The sequence below is a fragment of the Curcuma longa genome, chromosome 15, assembly GCF_044706935.1.
Source record: "Curcuma longa cultivar G26 ecotype Majalengka, Jawa Barat chromosome 15, ITB_CL_G26_1.1, whole genome shotgun sequence".
In the NCBI taxonomy this organism is placed as follows: Eukaryota; Viridiplantae; Streptophyta; class Magnoliopsida; order Zingiberales; family Zingiberaceae; genus Curcuma; species Curcuma longa.
In genome coordinates, this window is record NC_133875.1 from 7,235,711 (window position 1) to 7,242,238 (window position 6,528).

Here is a 6,528-nt window from a genome sequence, read left to right on the forward strand (position 1 = left end):
AGGCAAGGGTTGAATCTCGGTGAAGTCGAGACAATGCCCTCTCCGTAATAGCTAACTATAGTTTCTCGATTTACCTCCTCACAAATGATCGAGAGACCGACTGTGTGGGACCGTTGGGATGACGGATTTCACCTTTTGCTGAAAAGACATCATTTTATTGATTTTAGTGGTTATTGCATGTTGGTCATGAAATATGAATCTAGTAATAACATGTTCACATTCTCCCCAGGGATATAGTTGAGTTGGTTACGACGGAGCAAAGTTGCTGAAGTGGAAGGGTCGAATCTCGACGAAGCCGAGACAATGCACTCCTCCGTCGTGGTGAACTGCAACTTATCGATTTACCTCCTCACAAATGATCGTAGGATCGACTGTGTGGAACTACTAGGGTGTGAATTCTACTTTTTTTTGGTTGAATTATGTAAAAAAGAATTAAATTAGTTTTTTTAAAAAATAATTGTTATGTATCCATATGCGTGCTAAAATAGATGTCTAAATTTTTATGATAAAATAGGTTCTAATATATTTGTTGATTGGTTAGAAATTAATATTAAAAATTATTTGACCGACATAATATGACTTTCACTAGTTGAGAATGATTTGTAAAAAAACTTGCACTAATTAGTAAATCTCTTAAAAAAATACTGGCCATGTGCTCAAACAATTAAGGAGCAAGATAGATAAGAATACATCCAAATTGACATGAAATGAAAATACAATTAATAGAAAAAATGGCCAATAAATTTTTATGAGATAACATTGGATCATGTTGTTATTTAGGTCAATATTCGAGCTAGAGGGGAAGGGTGAATAGTGTTATTGGTACTACGGAACTAGTTCGAATCGTTAGAGGAGAGAGGGGTGAATAGCAAATCTATAATTGAAATTTTATTTTCTCTTGTTAACGATTTAGCAAGGACACACATATTAAATAAAAATAAGTAAATATGTAAAATAAAGGATACCGAAATTTACTTGGTTCATAACTCTCAATTTGTTATGTCCAAGTTCTTATGCATATGAAGTGCCTGTCCGCTATCCTTGTCCTCTCTGATAAAGTGTCGGAGGCAGAATAATATCTTACAACTTTGAATTACAATATAGAGAAGAAAAGAAAGCTTAGCATAGAAGTTGAAGTGTTGATTGTGGCTATGTGTTGTGCTTTGAATTGAGCTCCTCGTCTCCTTTTATAACCTCTAGTTAAGCAACTGACATGGCATGTTTGGTTAACTGAAATGGTTGTTTGGTCGATTGAAAATTGATGATGTGGTAGATAGAGCTCGTCCACTTGACGATCCTCACTCAACCCTTTATTAACGTGACATCCTTTCGGTCAATCTAATAACTTACCAGTCGATCAAAACTTAGATCAACTTCAAATGACTTCTTTGGATCTTATACCATGTATCCTCCGGTTCCCTGATCTTGAACTCCGATCGCCCAATCTTGCTTACATCAGATCCCCACTGCTAGATCAGTCTCTATGTAGTTTCTGGTTGCCCGATCCTATTGTTTGATCGATCGATCCAACTCGATCGATATCCTGTAGACAGATAACAATTATCTTGTGTATTGGTCAATCGAGTTGCTAGTCCAATCGATCAGAAGATTTTGTCACCCGAACTTCATGACTCAGTCGACTATAATTGAGTCAGCCTAAGATTGAGTATACGCTCATCTGAATACAGGTCACTAAATCTCTCGTCTCACTAGCTTACCTTGTGCATATGCTTCCTCCAGCTTCTTATCTCTCGAATTTTACTCCTTATGTCATCATTCTCACTCCATCGAAGTACTTTTCCGCAACTTCTTATACTTCGGATCCACCGAGCCCGTCGACTCCCTTCTCGTGTCATCTTTCTTGCTTGTTTGCATCTTTTGCTGAGATCTTGCTTTCTCTAATACTCCTTATCCTTTTTGGTATCTCGGGTGTCTCATATCATCTTTCACCGTACTCCAACAAATCCTCAACCATCGATTACCTGTGTATTCTCTTAAGTCTCTGCACATTTAGACACAAACACAAGCAAGGCCTAATTTATCTTTATTTGACAACACATCAAAATACTTGTGGCTTTACCACTTGGGGTTCTAACAAGTGTGACTATAAATTAAAAAAAAAAATCTTGTTGTGATCCCAACCAAGGCCACAAAATAAACTAACAATGGAAACAATAAAAATAAAAACACACACATATTACACAGTGACACAAACGACATTACATGGTTCGACAACCCCCAGTCTCATAATCCACGGCCTATGATCATTTAGGTGTATCGCTTTTGGAATCCTCTATCTTTCTCTTCTCCAGTAAGATGTTGAAAGTGTAGAAATTTCTTACAAGTTTTTCAATAGGAATACAAGGCATACGATAGAAAACAAGATAGCACAATAATATGACAAGATAGATCGATGTATTGTTGTTGTTTGTCTTCTAAACCTCTTTTAAAACTTCTTCCCATGAAATGCTTCGTTGACATAATCTTGCTAATGTGGCACCAATTAATCGACTAATATGATTGATTTTCACGACTCATGACCAATTCCTATGATAATTGTTTTATCCAAGGTTCATCATTCGACTAAAATTTAACCATCAATCAATTGGTCTCGACTGAATTATCTCACAGCTAGCTATTGATTCCTTTGTTTCCTTGGATAACACCTACGACTACTCCAATAGCAACACAATGCAAAATATTTCTTAGTCAACTACATCAATCTATTAGGTTATCGATCAGTCGATCGACTACATAAATAAAAACAAAGTCCTGATAAGTTTCATAGTCGACTTTCCACAGCTAAAACCTTCGAATGCTCTAATTCAGTAGCCTATTCATGTGGCTCCCTTGTCGATTGCATTTGTTGCGTTCCCTAACATTCAAGTGAAAACTCGAGGATCACACAAAATATTTATGTTTCACAGTAAATCATAGTTATTTATTATGAGATTTATTCATATGGAAATAAAATTAATCAGGAGATATATATATCTATATATATGACACAACCATGTTCCATGATTAGTTTTCGGTCAAAGTTAATTACTTGTGTCACACTGATGTACGTTCTATAGTTCTTAATTTATTTGCAAAATAACACTACAAAAGTAAGTCATCTACAATTAATGAGCAATTTTAATGGACAAAATTGTTGTTGCTATCTATGATTAGTATTACAATAATCAAAGGATACTTGTTAAAAAACAATGGGTATGGAGATTTCACGGAGGAGTAACATTTGCGCGACTCAATAACGGCTTTTACGGCTTCGGGGTGACCACGGTTAGCAAGGCGACAAAGAATGATCTTGTTCACGGCCAAGCGGAGGACTATGATCCGTTTGAGGCATGGTGGATGGCGACGAGGTGAAGTCATTGTCACCATGTAGCTGTTAACCGGTATCACCCATATATATCTAACTCCATTTCATTGGCCAAATCTTTCTTATTCAAATAAATTATACAAAGAATACTTAATTGAATTGTCAAGTACTAATCAAAATATGAATGTGCGATCGATAAGATGAAATCATAACTCTTATTATATATTAGATTAGTTGAACCTAACCTTAAGTAATTAGGATAAGATTAAGCAGTCATAGAAGTAATTAAGATAAGGTTTAAAACGTCTTAAGTAAATGGAGAGCCGTATGGCAATGGTTTGCTATCAACATTTTATCAACTTTATCGATTAATAGTTTATAGATGATTTTTTGTATTAAGAGTACGGGACATAGTTAATTAAGGTTATAATCCACTCTCCAAAGATATTCAAAACTTTTACTTGAAAATAATAATAAATTTACATTAAAAAAATCCATTAGTACGAGATATACTAATGAAATGGGCAATTAATTTACTTTTCTCGTATTATAAATTTGTTATTTTTGTACAATTATGTTAAACTAATTATCAAAAACTTATTATTGTAGGATAATTGCTCTTAATCTTCCCAAATCAAGATAAAAAAAATTATAACTGGTTAAATGTAATTCATTGCCATATATTCATTTTAGAAATTAATATTGCTGATATTAAACATTCATATATAATTAAGCAATTTTGATTAAAAAAAATTTAATGACCCTAAAACCTCTAAATTGAATGGTATTATATGTTGGGTTGCAAAAGTGCAAACATAGTCCCACATCTAAAGTACATAGAAAAGATCATGGGGTTAAAAGGATGGAAAGTATTTCTATTAGTATGAGACCTTTTGGGGGAGCCCAAGAACAAAGCCATGAGGGCTTAAGCCTAAAGTGGACAATGTCATACCATTGTGGAGATGTTTTGATTCCATCAGTTCTAACATTATACGTTTGATTTGAAGTGTTTTTGCCTAGTAAACACTACTTTTATTGGTTGTGAATATCATTGGGAGAATATGCCATGAGATTATTAATTGAATATCATTGGTAAACAATTTGAGCTAAGAAAGAAGAAGATTATTAATTAATTGTGAAAAAATTCCTATCGAACTGAGATTTCTTTCATGAATTGTCCTTGAAGAAATAGATAATGGTCCAGGATTAATTTTTTCTGTAAACTTAATTTAATTCCTAAAAAATTAATCAAGATTAATTAAGCCAAACCTAGACATTATATTGGAATTTTACTAAAAAATAGGAAAGAGAGAGATAAGAATCTGATGGATGGTTTGGACAACAATGTAATTGATAACAAGTTATTAAGTTCGATGGAATCCTCATATATCTTCATAACAGTATGATTTGTCCACTTTGAGTCTAAGTTCTTATGATTTTATTTTTGAATTGTATCCAAAAGGTCTCATATCAAGGAAAATATCTTCCAAATATTTTCAATATAAGATTTTGATTGTATCCTAATAATTTACTTCTCAAATAAAGAATCACTGAGAGCCCTCCCTAACGATCCCAACCATTATCCTTCTTTATTTTTTTCTTAAGAGTCTCCATATGGCTCTACATAGGTCATGCTCTAATACCACTGTTAAATTCGATGGAGTCATAACACAAGTGACAACACTATGCCATCAATAGCAACATGGTTGACCAACGAGTGATAATGGTGGTCTTGGATGAAACCGTAAGAGAAGGAACAATCTAAATTATATTCAATAAATTAGATGATGAACATCATCATCGTCGTCTTCATCATCGTCTTCTTCTTGCTCAACGTGAGCTTGCTCGATTTTCGGGTGGCAGGCAGGACTTGTCCATTTCCAAACCTTTTGCCCATGGGGCTTCGGTGAGCTGGGCCGGACTGGGCATACATGATGCAGATCCAGCAGGCCTTCAGAAAAGGCTTCGGAGATCTGGGCCGGACTGGGCTGACAGGATGCAGATCCAGCAGCCATTCAATTTCAGATAGGTAGTCATCTTATAATTTTTTTTTTTTGAAAAATGATTTATATATAAATAAAATAAAAAAGAGGTTCCCCAATAAAATTGGAACTCATTATTTTTAATATTTGAGTTATAAATTTTTTATACTGCATTGTACATTTTAATATTGTCGTCAAAATACCCAATACAAAAAAAAAAAAAATAAATCCCAGTCTCATGGACTCAATCCCTGGGGTGACCGGCTCAGTCTCACGGAAGTTTCCCACCAACCACCAGGGTAAATCGGGAAGCGCATACGGCGGCCAATCCAGATGCCCAGCATCTTTTGATTGCGTTCCCCATTTGAAACAAAATTCTTGCAAATACGTCGTAGTTGGGGATCGAACCGCGGGTCCCTGGGTCACAACCCGGATATCCTACCGTTGCACCATTGCCCCGGGACCAAAATACCCAATACAAATTAATGACACACATGCCCATTAATAAAGGTTATGCCTCTTCCTATTTTGAAAACTCAATTAACGCCTTCAACTTCCCAATTACACGGTGACCATTTCCCATATAAAAATTTTACATGAAATTCTATTTTATACCATTTATTTCTTAATTGATATATTTATTTACTTGTTATTATTTTTTACTTTCTTCTTTCCACCGAAATAATAGCCCATTGAACTATAAAACTTAATTAAGAATTATTTTTCTTTTCAATATCTCTCAAAAATTCTTATCGTCGGTGCTGATCTCATAATTTTTTCCTCTCATCGATGCTCCGCATCATACGTTTCTCCTTTCCTCATCGATAATATTTTTTTGTCGCTCTTTCTTCTTTTTCCCTTCTAAGATTAATATAAATTAGAGATTTTTTATCCATACAATAAAAAGTAGAAATGTAGGATGCTATTAAATATTAATTTTTCCTTTTTTCAATTTTATTATGATGATAATTGATAAATATTTTATATTTACTTATCTGGATTGGAAATTTTAAATTTTAATTAATCATAGTATCTAATTTACTAATTTAGCATCATTCATAATAAAATTTGATACTTGTTCTTTAATGTTTGAGAATAACTTCTTGCCCCCGGGCATAACTGAGTTGGCTATGACGGAACAGACTTATGAAAAAGGTAAGGGTTCGAATCTCGGCGAAGTCAAAGCAATACCTTCCTCCGTCGTGACCGACTAGGTTTTGG